At 50.9% G+C, this 16936-nt stretch overlaps 1 protein-coding gene across 17 annotated transcripts in view; it reads left to right on the forward strand.

The window, feature by feature from the left end:
• Positions 1–16936, forward strand: part of LOC139766043 (muscleblind-like protein 1) — a 1286706-nt gene that overhangs the window by 931280 nt on the left and 338490 nt on the right. The window contains exon 1 of one of the 17 annotated variants that reach the window (XM_071694182.1): positions 16086–16109. The exons of the other annotated variants lie outside the window; for them this stretch is intronic. The gene's annotated coding sequence lies outside the window, so the exon portion shown is untranslated. Of the gene's footprint in view, positions 1–16085; positions 16110–16936 lie in introns of those variants that run through there. 17 annotated transcript variants of the gene reach the window in all.

A 16936-nucleotide genomic window follows, 5' to 3' on the forward strand; every position in this document is an offset into this window, starting at 1 on the left:
AGTACACCAAGACGTCGCCTTCAGGAGCGCCCCCTCACCAGGAGGTGGTAGCGGGTCTAGCGATGGGTCTGAGGAGCTGATGCCAAGGATGGTACTCTGGTAATACCTGCCCCGTGTTGTGGTGATTGGTGTGGGGAAAAGGATTTTAAGTTAGCTCATGTCGCACATTTATGATATATATATATATATTTTTTTTTAAAGTTTAGGAAAGAGGTGTGTTGCTGGTATTGTAAACATCTGTTGGAAAAGGAAGGGAGGTGGGTGTTTCGTAATGTTCTCGGCCCCGTGTCTGGCCTGGCCCACCCTTCTCTGGCCCGGCTCAACTTCAATGATTTTTAATTATCGATTTTGTCTACCCTGTCTGATTTGAGGCTTCCCCCTGCCGGACTGGAAGGTTCCATACTGAGCACTTCAGTAGCTAACCTCCCTCTCTGAGCACCACGGTGGCGCCCCTTACCCCCTCATGTACACACTGAGCACCACGGTGGCGCCCCTTACCCCCTCGTGTGCGCTCTGGTTGATCCCCTGGCCTGGCTGATCCTGGAGCAGAATTTGAAGCAAGGTTAAGGTAAGAGTAAGATTTTAGGGAAGTTTTGATTTGTATCTTGGGATTTAAGGCAAGGATGAGTTTGGGGAGAGATTCAGGGTAGTGACGGATCCCGTCAGGGTTAGAGGTCAAGGTCATATGTGGGCAGGTCCAGGGCACACATCTAGGGCAGACCTGAATGATGTAGGTCTAGGACACGTGTAGAGCGAAAGTCTAGGGCAGGTCAAGGCCGCAGATCTTGAGCAGTTCTGGGCCACAGATCTTGAGCAGTTCTGGGCCACAGGTCTAGAGCAGATGTAGGGAAGGTGTCTAGACCACAGATCTTGAGCAGTTCTGGGCCACAGGTCTAGAGCAGATGTAGGGAAGGGGTCTAGACCACAGATCTAGGGCAGGCCTTGTCGCACAGGGTCTAGAGAGCGGTCTAGAGCAGATCTAGGACGCCGCCGTAAACCAGTCTAGAGGAGCGAGTGTGACACTCTGAATGGACCGTTTTGGGACATAATCGTGTCAGCAGTTGTGGTCAGCGGAGCCAACACCTCACCAGACGTTGGCTGTGGCACTTTGCTCCTGGTGTCTGACACCCCGTCTCCTTGGTGCCCCTCTCTTCCCGTATGGTGGGTAGTGGGGGCGGGATGGCAGTACATGTGGCACGAAAAGTGGTTAATTACTTGATGAAGAAGGCGTTCCCTCGCACCCACGTCCCCCACTACCTTCCCTGAAGTGTCGCGCTCATCCTTGACCACCTGGATGTAGTTGGAGGTATTATCCCCCACCCCATCCCTGTGGCCTGTATCCCCTCCTTTTCCTCCATTTACTACCCCTAACCCTTTCGTTCGCTTGTGTCCAGATCTCTCTCTCTCTCTCTCTTCTCCTGTGTTATCACGAGATGTTATCAACGCTTCCTGCATGCTGTTTACCCCTTTGGACGTGTACCACCCTCACCCCGTTTTGTTATAGGGTCTGATGTACGCCTTTGCTGCCCTCATCCTGTTACGTCGTACAGTATGATGTGTACCCCATTTGGTCGTGTACTACCCCTCACCCTACCCCATGTACTACTTCCTTTACCTCCTTCAGTCGTGCACAACCCCCCCCTCTACCCACTTAGTCTTCTGCTGTCCCCACCCTTCTCTCTCTCTCTCTCTCTCTCTCTCTCTCTCTCTCTCTCTCTCTCTCTCTCTCTCTCTCTCTCTCTCTCTCTCTCTCTCTCTCCCCCGCGTCCGTTCTGCACTATCCATTACCCGCTTTCTTGTGGCAGTAGCTCTCCTCCCCCACCGTGCCCGGGCCCAGCTAATATTCCTTGCCAATAACTCAGGAGGCCAGCAGACAGTAGGGAAGCGACGGGCCATCGTTAATTATGCGTGGCGGCGGCGGCGGCGAGGTCCCAGAGGATCCAGAGAGACAGTCTCTCTCTCTCTCTCTCTCTCTCTCTCTCTCTCTCTCTCTCTCTCTCTCTCTCTCTCTCTCTCTCTCTCTCTCTCTCTCTCTCATTACCAGGCTTATCTCTGGCCTATTGTCTGTGGGATCTCATTCTTGGAGGGTGTTCGCCTTTATCCCAACCCTCTTCGGAGATCGTTAGGTGGGGTGGGGTGGGGCCTCCTCCTCCTGTCGGTGTAATTAACCCCATAATTACACTAATTAAGATCTGCATTTCGCATCCGTGATCTGGACGGGATTATTTTTAGTCTTTTGTTCAAGTGTGAGAGACGGTACTCATCCGTGTTAGGTCTGGACGATACGTTGGTGGCTAATGATGACCAAGGTAGCAGACGCCCACATAACCTCAGAGCTGTTTGCAGGTATGTGTCCTGCCTAGAACACACACACACACACACACACACACACACACACACACACACACACGCGCGCGCGCGCGCGCGCGTTTACTTAATCATCATTCAAAGGCAAGCGAAGATGTATATATATATATATATATATATATATATATATATATATCCGCGAACAGACTGCGGGAATTCAGAATTATATTGGCAACGACTGAAATCACTCGTACTCCGTTTTCTGGAGCGAAAACGGAGATGTATCGTAATTTATACATGTGCAAATATTTGAAGGCATGGTTGCCTGTGTATGTATTTAAAAGAAAAAGAGTGATTCCGTCTTGGCAAGACAGGCATGAAAATATCTCAAATGACACCATTGGCTTAGTTTTAGGTGTATATATATATATATATATATATATATATATATATATATATATATATATCACACAATGGTGTGATTTGAGATATTGTCTGAGGCTACGGCCTCAGACAACCTGCATGATCAGAGGAACAGTAAAGTAGCACAATAGTAAAGAGTGAGTCTTTAGTATGAACGTGAGATATACATAAAGTAAACCGTGAGTGTACTTTAGGGCAAAGTATGAGTGTATCCTATCGTGCCGCCATGCTCAGGGATCGTACCGTCGTGCTCAGGGGTCATACCCTCTTACTCAAAGGTCCTACCGTCGGGCTAAAGGCTCGTACCGTCGTGTTCAAGGCTCGACACGTCTCTCTGAAGAGAGAGAGGCGAGACCGTACCGTCTGTGGACGCCTGTGTGAGAGACTGTGCCACATGGGAGGGTGGTTGTGGCCAGTCCTCGGAGGGTAGCGCGAGGCACTTGGTGGACCGCTGGAGCAGGAGGTGGCGGAAGAGCAGGGGAGTGGAGGGCCTTGTCTGGTGGCGGAAACAAAAGAAAAATCGGCGGTGGAAGTGAGGAGCCCTGTCGTACGCCAGGGATATAAGAGACGCAGAGTGAGTAAGACTGTTTGTCAGCTTCTGCCGGAGGTGCAGGAGGAAACGCAAGTTGTGTGGAGGAGGACTTTGGTGACTTCCTTCCTTCCTCTCTTTACCAGACATAGTTTGGACTGCTGACTTGATTCGCCTTCAGGAGGCATGAAGTGACTCTGGGAAGGGAGTTGTCCTGTTGTCTGTCTGGTGTGTGAGAGTAAATGCCACTGCTGTCCATTAGATGTAAACTGTATCCTGGAAGTTATCTCTCGTCCTCTGCCGAATTGTGGAAGTTGGCCATAAGCAAGACCTGTACGCCGTCGTCTGCTGGAGTCACAAGACGGATGGGGAGGCAGAGGAAGGCCCGAGTTATGTGGGATTCGAGTAAGAAGGAATTCCTTGTATCCTCGTGGAGTTGGTTGCCGCACCCAGTAGGAATTCTAGATTCACTCGGGCAAATATACTGTCACAAATTCTCTTGTTTGTGGCTGAGAATCCCGCAGTGGCGGACCCCCTATGTGTGTGTGTGTGTGTGTGTGAGAGAGAGAGAGAGAGAGAGAGAGAGAGAGGTCGCACATACTCGTGTTGTGGTTGGGACGTGATGTTTTATGAGTTACGTAAAATCTTCAATATATTTCAAGCGCTCGGCTCCACACTGGCGCAGGGAAATGTGTTCTCATCGTCTCCACTAATACCCGGTGGCCGACTTGTCAGTGTAAGGCAGAAGTTCTTCCTAATACCCAGTGCCTGGCTCGGTAGTATAAGGCAAACGTCCCTCCCTCATACTAAAGGGCCGCAAGTTACTCAACGGTGCAAGGCAAAGGGACTCCTTATACTCAGGTGTATAAGGCAAACGTTCCCTTGATAACCAGTAGGTGACACGGCGGTATAAGGCAAAGGTCCCCATAATATCTGGCGAGCGTCTCTACGGTTTAAGGCAAAGGTCCCCTCCTAATACTCAGCAGTATAAGGCAAAGGTCCCCTCCTAATGCTCAGCAGTATAAGGCAAAGGGTTGCCCCTCATTCAACCACTAATTAAGGCTATGTCTTGGTGATGTACCTTGAAGGAGGTAACTTCAGTGGATGTTGGGTTTGTCATTAAGGGGCGGTCGCTCGGCGTGTCCTCCCCCGGGACGTGCGGTCGTTCACGGACCTGGAAGGGTAGGAGGGAGGGGGTCGACCAGGGATGTGCGGGTAGGTGGGGATGTGTCATCGTGATGGTGGTTCTGGGTGGGTCATAAGGATTTGTAAGTGGGCGCATGGTCGTCGAGTGGGTTGGTGTAGGACAGTGACCTGCTGTGGTCAGCATTGTCAGATGTGGTGGTCGTGAGGTGTGGAGCGAGAGGTATGCCTGCTGTGTAGGTCGTACATATAGGATATAGGTATACAGTGTCGTTGTGGTCGTAAGATAGAAAGGTCGTCGTCCAGCTGTCGTGAGTGAGAGAAGGGGAAAATTGTAGCTTCTTGTTCGTGACTCAAAACTGATGACCCTTGATGAAGAAAGCTTAAGATGAAGGTTCCTTCCTTCCTTCCCTGTAGACATTGTGGATGATGAATGCAGGATCAGTAGGAGTATTATATTGGTTCATCAGGTTAGTTGACCATCATGAAGTATGTTAGGCTCCTGTTGCCTGGCGAAGGTGTGCACGTCCCCTCCTGCAGGACGACCTTTTTTTTTTTTTTAGGGAGGGCAACGTCGCCCCCTCCCTTCCCTTCTCCTGCATAGACCTTCGGGTGAATCCCCACGCCCTCTACCCCACTCCCTGGAAGGACACCACCCTCCCTCTACCTCCTCAGAAATGGGCCCGACCCTCCCGCACGTCAGCCTGGCTCCTTTCGTGCATCTCCCGCCTGCCGACCCAGACGTTAGCCGCCAGAATGAAACGAAAAGAAAAACTACGACGACACATCAGGCAGTCATGAGCCGCCGGGAGGGAGGTGGGGCTGCTTGCTTGCTTGCTTGCTTCTCCCCTCTCCACCCCAACCCACCCACCCCGCTCACCTGTGCCTGCATAATGGTTGGTAATTGACTTGGGTCGCAGATGCAAGCAAGGTGTTGCTTGTGTGTTTGTGCTTGTGGGCAATTCTCATTTCTTGTGTGTGTGTATGTGTGTGTGTGTGTGTGTGTGTGTGTGTGTGTGTGTGTGTGTGTGTGTGTGTGTGCGCGCTTGCTTGCTTGCTTTTTTTTTGGTTCGTGTTTGTGTGCGTGTTTATGGTTTCGCGTATGTTTGTTTTTGGAGGTCGTTTTTGTTTTTATAGATGGGTGTTTTGTGGTTTTCTCTTGTGCCTCATTGCGGGTGTGTGGAGTGTTTCTGGTCGGTCGTTTGTGGTTTTGTGTGTGTCTCTGCGTGTCTGTGTGTTTACGACCTTGTGCTTGTTTTTGTCGTGTTGTGCCTTGTAGGTCTGTGTTTGCTTGCTTGTTGTGGTGTGTGTGTGTCTGTTCGAGTGGAGGGGAAGAGGAGGGGGGAATCAGTGGGACACGGAAGGGTGGCAGTGCCACGGTACGATAGTGCCTCGTGTATGAGTGACTTATTGACAGTGCCATGGTAAGACACTGTCTCGATAGTAATGCCATGGTACGACAGTGCCTACTGTAAACTGGCTTATTAACAGTGCCAAGGCAAGACAGTACACTGGTTGTAGTGCCACGGGACGAAAGTGACTCATGAGCACTGCCGTGATACGACAGTGCTGCGGCAGCAGTGCCTCTTGCAGACGGTGACAAGTTGCGACAGTGCCCACCGGTAACCTCGCCAGCTTCCGACCTGATCTGTTTGTTTACCCAAATTGATATGTTGGTGATAAAGTTGGGCATGGTGGTGATGGTGGTGGAGCGAATGGTGGAGATGAGTATGGCGGTGGTGGGGTTGGGGCGTTGGTTGAGACAAAGGTGGAGGTGGTAGTAGGTTGATGGTGGGGCACGCAGGGGTGACGGGCAGGTTAGTGGTGGAGGAGTTAATGGATGGTACATGGCAGAGGTAGTGGCAGGGTTGGGCTCGGGGTAGCACCAGTGGGGCGGGGCGGGGCGGGGCGGCTGAGCCCCGGGGGGCCGCTGTACTTTTCCGGGCGGCGTGTGCAAACGGCGGCCTTTCACTGTCTTCCCCTTGACACCCACCAGCCTTTCATCAGCCGCCTCGCCTGTGTGCACGGGGCGCGACTCTCTTGTGTGCACGGGGGAGCTGGTGTGTGCACGGGGCGCGGCTGTCTATGTTTACGTGGGGGCTGTGAGTGCACAGACGAGCTGTTGTGTGCATGGAGGAGCTGGTGTGTGCACGTTGGAGCTGGTGTGTGCACGGGGAGCTGGTATGTGCGCGTGGGAGCTGGCGTGTGCACGGGGGAGCTGTTGTGCACGGCGGAGCTGTTGTGTGCACGTAGGAGCTGGTGTGTGCACGGGGAACTGTTGTGTGCACATAGGAGCTGGTGTGTGCACGTAGGAGCTAATGTATGCACGGGGAGCTGGTGTGTGCACGGGGGAGCTGGTGTGTGTACGTGGGAGCTGGTGTGTGGTGTGTGCACGGGGAACTGGTATGTGCACGTTGGAGCTAGTGTGTGCACGGGGGAGCTGGTGTGTGCACGTGGGATCTGGTGTGTGTTCACGGGGGAGCCAGTGTGTGTACGAGGAAGCTGGTGTGTGCACGTGGGAGCTGGTGTATGCACGTGGGAGCTAGTGTGTGCACGGGGAAGCTGGTGTGTGCACGTAGGAGCTGGTGTGTGTACACGAGTGCTTGGCTCGGAACATTCCCATGTCTTGTGTATGTGTGTGTGTAGTGCTGGCCTACATATTACCCCGTCGAGGGCGTTGCGCTCGTCGCCAGGCGTGACACACACACACACACACACACACACACACACACACACACACACACACACCCACCCCGCGGTGTGGTAACCACGCCATCTGCAGGTCGCTCCTCAAGTTGCCGTTGTACACCGCTGCTCTCGTGAGGGGGTCCCCTTGTGTCCCAGCCACTGAAGCCTGGATCCGTGGCACGCGCCAGGCTGCAGCTTCCACCAGTTTTCTGTGTGGACACCTGCCACACCGAGGATGAACCGTTATGGGTACCACCTCCTCCTCAGATACCAAAGCTTTAGAGTCGTTTTCTTTTCCTCGTTTCCCACTTTTCCTTTTCCTTATCGTATTTCCCTCGAAATATCCACCATTGAGACGTGTTTCTGCCCGTGCTATTTCGCCTGTGTGAATAATGATAGAAAAAAAAATGTATCTTACACAGGTTTTCGCCTCCTCCTTCTCCTCCTCCTCCTCCTAATCCTCTTACATGATGAGCCGTGTATTGCCTGGACCCATGTGTCTCCATGTGCCGGTGTGTTGGTACACCCCGCTCCACGCGCATGGACAGACCATTAGCAATCATGGGAAACCCCATATGCCTGTGGTATCACTCGTCTAGTGTGCTGGCCCAGCCCCAGGGGCCGGTGGTGTACTAACGTACGTGTGTGTGTGTGTGTGTGTGTGTGTGTGTGTGTGGGAGGTGGGTAAAGTCGGCTCTTGTGGGGTACTTACATCTACACAGGGAGGACCCCCTTGATGGCGTTGGCTTCGAAATCTGAAGAGACAGTGATGGTGGGGGAGCTCAGTGTTGTTGTGGGCGAGTCCCCTCCTGTTATGGAAGTCTGGCGCGGTGATTAATGTTGCTGTTCCTGAGACATGTGTAGCCACCTGATTGGTTGTTGTGGTCATCCGTCTGGAGGGCCGTGCTGGTTGACTGGTTGGGGCAGGGGGTGGGGGGGGGGGATCATGGCGGCAGGTAGCTGGTTGATGGAGGGGGAGGTCGATATGGTTGTGCTATGGAGTGTACGGTGGCTGTGGTTATGGAGTCGGGGCTAGGATGTATGGTGGCTATGGTTGTGGTATGTGGTGTCAGGGGTGGGAGTGTATGGTGGTTGTGGTATGGTGGCAGGATAGGACTGTGTGGTGGCTTTCGTTGTGGTATGGTGTTTGGGTGGAGCTGTGTGATGGTTGTGGTGTTGTGTCAGGGTGGGAGTGTGTGGTAGCTATGGTCTTAGTATGGTGTTCTGGTAGAGCTGTGTGGTGGTTGTGGTTCAGAGTGGTGGCAGCGGATCACATCTGGCTGGAGTCAGAGGAGCAACACTGGGAGACGTTGTGGTGAAATGTCACTTGTTCTTCGTTTCTTCCACATTTTGATCATGAAGGAATGTGATGATATTTTTGATGTGAAACTGTGACTTGCCAATTAAATGTAATCAGCAGTTGATGATTAGCGATACAGTTTTTATGAGATATTTGTTGTGTGGGGGGAGGTAAAGATTCAGTTAGTCCTTTTTTAAAACTCCTACGCCGTATTTCAGGCATGAGTTCCATCTCTTTAATTATCACAGTCTTTATCTAGTTATCTTTGTGAGTCGGTGCGTTCATCTACACCTCGTGTTCAGTACCCTGACCCTGTTGTCCCACGCCCATTCCTCCGTAAGGCACTTGCGGTCCGTGCCAACGCTCAAGAGGCGTAGATCACCACGGTAAGTTGTAATCAGAGGATGCCCAGCTGAGGCAGGGGAAGGGAGGGAGTTTAGAATGGAAAACTTGGCCTCATCGTGGGCAGCGACGTAGGGTGACCGTCACTTCGAAAAGGAATTTACTCTTAGATGAAGCAAAGATTATGATCCACGTGAGATGGGTGGTACTAATGCGAGTATGTCCCTCTGTCTGTCTGTCTGCACCACAGTACACTGATGTAATGTTGACTTAGACAGTGTTGGAGTGTCGGTAAAGGCGTTGACACTGTTGGATGACGAGGTATGTGCTGGAGTTGTGACTGAGGCGCGAGTAACGTCATTATAACTCGGGTGTTGGATGACGAGGTATGTGCTGGAGTTGTGACTGAGGCGCGAGTAACGTCATTATAACTCGGTGTTGGATGACGAGGTATGTGCTGGAGTAGGTTGATGGTGGGGTACGGTAAGTGGCCTGGACGGTATGGGGAAAACGATGGTGTAATGTTCAGACTTAGGTAAGGTTTGTGTTGGAGGTGTGGGCCTTGATGTTGGGGTATTGATGGTATGTGTAGAGTAGTAGGGAGGTTGACGTGGGTGACGTGTAGAGTAACAGGTAGCTTTACGTGGATGACTTGTAGAGTAACAGGTAACTTGACGTGGGTGACGTGTAGAGTAACAGGTAGGTTGACGTGGGTGACGTGTAGAGTAACAGGTAGGGTGACGTGTAGAGTAACAGGTAGGTTGACGTGGGTGACGTGTAGAGTAGCAGGTAGATTGACGTGGGTGACGTGCAGAGTAGCAGGTAGGTTGACGTGGATGACGTGTAGAGTAACAGGTAGGTTGGCGTGGGTGACGTGTAGAGTAGCAGGTAGGTTGACGTGTTGAGTAGCAGGTAGGTTGACTTGGGTGACGTGTAGAGTAACAGGTAGGTTGACGTGGGTGACGTGTAGAGTAGCAGGTAGGTTGACGTGGGTGACTTGTAGAGTAACAGGTAGGTTGACGTGGGTGACGTGTAGAGTAACAGGTAGGTTGACGTGGGTGACATGTAGAGTAACAGGTAGGTTGACGTGGGTGACGTGTAGAGTAGCAGGTAGGTTGACGTGGGTGACTTGTAGAGTAACAGGTAGGTTGACGTGGGTGACGTGTAGAGTAGCAGGTAGGTTGACGTGGGTGACTTGTAGAGTAACAGGTAGGTTGACTTGGGTGACGTGTAGAGTAGCAGGTAGGGTGACGTGTAGAGTAGCAGGTAGGTTGACGTGGGTGACGTGTACAGTAGCAGGTAGGTTGACGTGGGTGACGTGTACAGTAGCAGGTAGGTTGACGTGGGTGACGTGTAGAGTAGCAGGTAGGTTGACGTGGATGACGTGTAGAGTAGCAGGTAGGTTGACGTGGGTGACGTGTAGAGTAGCAGGTAGGTTGACGTGTAGAGTAGCAGGTAGGGTGGCGTGTTGCAGCGTTGGAGGAGGTGATGATGGCGGGCCCCTGCCGCTGTGGCCACCTTGCTGGCCGCCCGGCCGGCCGACACTAGACAAAAACAATGGCTGGAAAAACCAGTAGCCAGCCTGGCGACGTCTGTGAGGCTGTTATTAAAGTATAAGTAATGTGGAGGCCGAGGTGTGCGGCGGGGGTACCGTCCGTAGTACACGGACCTAACCCCCCTTCCCCCCAGACACAAGGGGGACGGACTTCCCTCCCCCCACAACAACCCCCCCTCCACCTGCACTTCTGAGAATTAAGTGAGCGCAGTCATGTTGGGGAGAGGGGCGTGGGTGTGGGGGGATGGGAGTTGTTCAGGTGGGTGCGGGAGGGACACATGCTCATGCAAGGGCCCTGAGCAGGACACAGCGTCCCATGCAGGAGGCGGGGGAAGGGGCGGCAGATGGTGTGAGCTCCTTGTGTCTGGTACTGCTCCCCTGGCTGGTGGGGGGCCATGAGGGAGGGGCGGGGGAGCTCACTGCTCACCATGGAGGAGACTACGTGGCGGAGGGAGGGTGGGGGTGTGACTGCTTCATGAGCCAGGAGGGTAGGAGAGAGGGGGACACTGCAGCTCCCCATACAGGAGGAGGGTGGTTGGAGAGAGGGGGATCGTGTGACTGCGATCGAGAGTGCCGTCACGCACCTACTGGTTGACCCTCGTAGAGCAGTGTTATGTTAGAATGGAGATAGCCTGAAGGGGCGGTGCGGGGGTATGGGGGTTGGGAGAGGCGTGGGAAGTATGATTGGCGCGCCTGACAGGTGGGTGGAGGAGGGGTAAGGCTGGCGTGACTCACCTGGGCCGTGCCAGCTTGGCATTGCTGATTGCCAGAAATGGCTGAAGGAGGTGGGAGGGGAGGGGAGGTAGGCATGGCCGGTGCTGCACACTTAGCCAGGCACTTCCTTCCATCCTTCCTCCAGGGTCGTGGCTATGGCCAGAGACTTCCTTCCTCCTCTCCTTCCTCCAGGGTCGTGGCTTGAGGTGGTTCCGTCTCTGTGATGCCCAGCAGCCCTGCGGTTCTTTGACCCACTTCGTTTCACTTGTGTTGCAACTTTCATGGGTCAGGTCGAAGGTCAGGCCATCATTATACCCAGGGGTCGTCTCTGTGTGCTACGCGTTCAAGGGTGGTACCGTCGAATGCTCCAGGGTCGGTAGCATTCCCGCCTCTGGCACAGGGGTCCCGGGTTCGATCCTGGCTGTTGGAGGTTTGTATGATGTATGTATGTATGTATGTATGTATATCAAATGATACCAGTTTGATATTTGGTTGAAGGTTGGTTGCTAATACTATCGGCTCACATGAACCCTTGTCTGTCATCTCTTGACTAGTATACTTCAAGACCAAACAGGAGCCTCGTGTGGTGGGTATAATTAAGGCACCAAAATTGCTTTCTCACAATTCATAACTTGTGTTATGGATATTTTGTTGCGGGTGAGTGAAGGTTGGTGTACAGGCCTCTGGCGGACACACACACACACACACACACACACACACACACACACACACACACACACACACACACACAACGGGAGACAGTGCCCTCAGGCGTGGCGGAGGTAAATGATATGTTTTAAGATTTCCTCGGTGAAAAGCCTCCGGACATGAAGGGGGGGAAATATCATTGTGAGATGGTAGTTATCTTCGTATGGTAAACAATGGGTTAGATATCCGTCCTCATTGAATTTCAGAAAACGGAGAGACGTGGTTAGGAAAAGGTGGGCATGAGATTACAACTTTGAGGTAGCGGCACCGGGGAAAAATATGAGGTTGTCTAGTTGGTGAAATAGAAAGTGATACGATAAAATTGATAACTCAGGAATGATGAGTGGGATGGGGGAAGGGGGTAAAACGTTATGAGTAAATAAAGAAAATGTGAGGTAAGGTTATCATTGAATTATAAAAACGTGTGGAACGTTCTGTAGTGTGACGTGGTGTGACCTGGGTGTGACGGAGTGCGTTGATGGTGACGGCGTCTCCCGGCGGTGGCGGTGACCTTCTTGACACATACCCCTGACCGCTACCCCCGGCTCCCCTTCTCTGTGTAGCGCCCCAGCCTCCCCCAGGCTCCCCTACTGTGTGTAGCGCCCCAGCCTACCCCTGGACTCTGCCTCCCATACTCACCTTGGAGGCCTTCGTCACTCATCCTGATGGTGAGACATGCGCTGATAAATAATAATGACCGTATTTGATGGTTTTACTGAATAATGTCCAGACAGAAGCAGGAATTGTCCAGTGATCATGCATACAACGTAGACTGATTGTGTGAGTGTTAACACAGGTCTGCACACACGGACCAGGATGGAGGGAGCTTCATGTAGGGTCTTAATGTTGATGTACGAAGTGGATGGTCTGTGTCAGTCCTTGCTGAGGTGTATTTGAAGTCAGATGGGTAACATGTTGCATGTTGTGGCAGCGAACTGCTGCGTAGAGACGAGGGATCTCAGGTGACAGGAGGTGACGGTGGCGGTAGCTTTACAGCAGATTCATTCCCAACTTTAGGATGAGGTCCAGATGATGGAGTACGTCAGGGAAACGTAAACTCCTGTAGAGGAAGAGGTTCTCTGACGAGACTGCTCTCAGTGATGCAGCCTCGTCAACGGGGACTTTTCACTTGAGTTGTAACCTCGAACAGGCGGAGTACGGTAACACCGGTAACTCTGTATCTATCTATTTATTTGTGTATATCTGTCTCTCCGTCTGGACATCTGTCTATCTACCCTTTTAACTGTCAGGCCAGCGTGTAGCCGAGAATGGCAGAGGAGAGACGGATTTTTGCTGTGTTGGTGTTGGGATTTAGAAGACTTTATGAATTGTTTGCACCTGATGATGAGGCGGATTGTCTCCGTGAAACATGTAGTGATGCATGTGTAGAAAAATTACGTGTTAAGTAAAATGATCTAAACTACTGAATTGCGATTTCACCTTCATAACTATTGTCATGGATTCGTATGATAAACAAATCGATATGTATAAGAGTATAGTGCTTATGAACATACAGTTTCATAAAACATATGATACCCTCCAACAACCAGGATTCGAACTCAGGACCTTTTGTGTGGTAGTCGGGATCGCAAACCTCGCAAAATGTCCTGGGTTCGAATCCTATCTGTTGGAGGGTATTATGTGATATATATAGATCATTTTAAACATTCTTTTAGTTTATTAAATTTGATGATATATGAATTTTGTTTTCCACAATATTTAAGGATATTACAAATGTAAAATGCTTTATATTCAATACACTAAATATGAATTTTAACCAGTAACTGGCCTCTCGGAGCAGTAAATGTTGGTTTACTTACAGAATTTAGGCTACATTTACACTAAAGGATGTAAGCAACCTGGGAAGTAATGTAAAATTATCACAAAAATGGAGAACTAAAAGTGATATATATATATATATATATATATATATATATATATATATATATATATATATATATATATATAGATAGATAGATAGATAGATAGATAGATAGTAACATTTGAGAATTGTATTTCCCGCCGACTGTCACAAGGATGTCGACTGTCGACCTCGTAGGCTTTATTTATTGTTGCCATAAGTTGTGTGAGAGAGACTTGACCTGACCCACGTCAAGATGTCAAGTGTTATTATGCTTCTATAATTTATTGTTATGGGAGGCAGGAGTGTGAGGCCCAGCGCCTCGACATGGCACGTGAGGGTGGAGTGGGAGGGACAGGTGTGGGTAGCTTCCCTGTTTAAACCCGGTCATTATACATCCACCTGGTTTTTTTACTCCCACCTGGTCATCTTGCATCCACCTGGTCACCATACATCCACCTGGTCATCATACTTCCTACCTGGTCATTATACATTCACCTGGTCATCATTCATCCACCTGGTCATCATACATCCTCCTGGTCATCATACATCCACCTGGTCGTTATACTTCCACCTGGTCATGATGCTTCAACATTGTAACCATACCTCCACTTTGTCATCATATTTCCACCCTGTCATCATACCACCACCAAGTCATCATACTTCCATTTTTTCTCCGTACTTCCACCTCTTCATGGTACTACCATCTGGTAGTTATGCTTCCACCTGGTCATAACGCTTCCACTCTGTCATCATACAGCCACTTCGTCATCACATTCCTACCTCGTCATCTTACTCTACCTCATCATCGTACTCTACCTCATCATCGTACTCTACCTCGTCATCGTACTCTACCTCATCATCGTACTCTACCTCGTCATCGTACTCTACCTCATCATCGTACTCTACCTCGTCATCTTACTCTACCTCGTCATCGTACTCTACCTCATCATCGTACTCTACCTCATTATCGTACTCTACCTCGTCATCTTACACTACCTCATTATCGTACTCTACCTCATCATCGTACTCTACCTCATCATCGTACTCTACCTCATCATCGTACTCTACCTCGTCATCGTACTCTACCTCGTCATCGTACTCTACCTCATCATCGTACTCTACCTCATCATCGTACTCTACCTCGTCATCGTACTCAACCTCATCATCGTACTCTACCTCGTCATCTTACTCTACCTCGTCATCTTACTCTACCTCATCATCGTACTCTACCTCGTCATCGTACTCTACCTCATCATCGTGCTCTACCTCATCATCGTACTCTACCTCGTCATCTTACTCTACCTCGTCATCTTACTCTACCTCGTCATCGTACTCTACCTCGTCATCGTACTCTACCTCATCATCGTACTCTACCTCATCATCGTACTCTACCTCGTCATCGTACTCTACCTCATCATCGTACTCTACCTCATCATCGTACTCTACCACGCCATCGTACTCTACCTCATCATCGTACTCTACCTCATTATCGTACTCTACCTCGTCATCGTACTCTACCTCATCATCGTGCTCTACCTCATCATCGTACTCTACCTCGTCGTCTTACTCTACCACGTCATCGTACTCTACCTCATCATCGTACTCTACCTCATTATCGTACTCTACCTCGTCATCGTACTCTACCTCATCATCGTACTCTACCTCATCATCGTACTCTACCTCATCATCGTACTCTACCTCATCATCGTACTCTACCTCATCATCTTACTCTACCTCGTCATCGTACTCTACCTCATCATCGTACTCTACCTCATCATCGTACTCTACCTCATCATCTTACTCTACCTCATCATCTTACTCTACCTCATCATCTTAGTCTACCTCATCATCTTACTCTACCTCATCATCTTAGTCTACCTCATCATCTTACTCTACCTCGTCATCGTACTCTACCTCATCATCGTACTCTACCTCATCATCGTACTCTTCCTCATCATCTTACTCTACCTCGTCATCGTACTCTACCTCGTCATCGTACTCTACCTCATCATCGTACTCTACCTCATCATCTTACTCTACCTCATCATCTTACTCTACCTCATCATCTTACTCTACCTCATCATCGTACTTTCGCTTGAGTGTTGCCAGCAGGTGCCGCATCAGGCTTCAGTTCTCGGTGGTGGTTAGTATATTGATCTTCAGTTTATGGCAACACTGGCTCACACACGTAAATGCACTGTCTTGTGTGTTCTAGAGGTATGAGTTACCCATAACCCCTTTTGTTCCTATATATCATTATCCTTGTTCGTGCTCAGAGGTCGTAGTTAGTGCATAGGGTCACTAGTTGACTGTGGTCTGTATTGATTGCTCGCATGTGGTGTTGGCAGCGTCATCTGGTATGTGACGTCACGGTTTGTTTACATCTCCGTTGGTCACGTGGTTAGGGGCCGAGCAGGCCGCCTCCTGCTACAGCTGGACGCGGGTGGGTGCAACTGTTGCGCCTCTCCCACCACTTGGCTTTATCTCCACGTCTTTACTATCAAGGGCCCTCGACCAGCCCTTCTCCTGAAGAACAGTAAGTAGCGCGACCTCGCCACCGTCGTCGGCTGCGCCAGTTACTGTTAATGAGGTTTCTCGAAGGCCTTGGGAAGAGGGGTGTTTGGTTTAGTGTGATGGGAAGTGGGGGGGAGAGTCTTAGGGAGATGGAAGCGTAGCTTAGGAGCGCGGTGTGGCACTGGACTGGTGGTCTACGTGTCCGTCATTGCTGAACCCGCGGTGGCTTTGAGAGTCGAGATTTCGCACTGATACAAGGTGCTGGTTCTCTTGAGTACCTCGCTGACGACGAAGGACGATGTGTCGACGGATTATTTCTCTCGTGGCGTTGGTCGAACTCAGTACCTTCATCGTGTTGCCGCCATATGTAGGTGGGAGGAGGGTGTGTAGAGCCTCACCGTGGGTAGTAGCGTTCCGACCCGAACTCGCCTCTTCAGCTGGAGCCCATAAAAAAAAATCAGTGTGTGGTTGTTGGTTAAGGGAGGCGCTCCGGTGGTGGTAGCGCAGGGGCGGTGAGTGTGGTGGGGACTCTCCTCACCGGGTAAGAGGGAGGAGTGTGCTCGTGCCTGGGTCTCAAGGGCCATCGTCGCCGCCCCAGCAGGAAACAGGTAGAAGGGTTATCTTGTTAATTGACGCAACTTTCAACGTCGGCGTCTCTCCAGAACAAGTTTGTTTGAGCGGTAAACGGCTGCCCGGCCGGCCTGCCTGGCCGGGCAACCCCCTACATCCTGGTGAGACTGGTGTGTCTCTGGTGAGGCGCCAGCTACAGCGTCCGCGTGACGCGCTGACCAAACTGGAAGTAGTGGTAATACTGATGTGTGTAACGTGGGGGGTGAACACGCTGTAGAC

The sequence above is a fragment of the Panulirus ornatus genome, chromosome 56 (genome assembly GCF_036320965.1).
Source record: "Panulirus ornatus isolate Po-2019 chromosome 56, ASM3632096v1, whole genome shotgun sequence".
Lineage (NCBI taxonomy): Eukaryota > Metazoa > Arthropoda > Malacostraca > Decapoda > Palinuridae > Panulirus > Panulirus ornatus.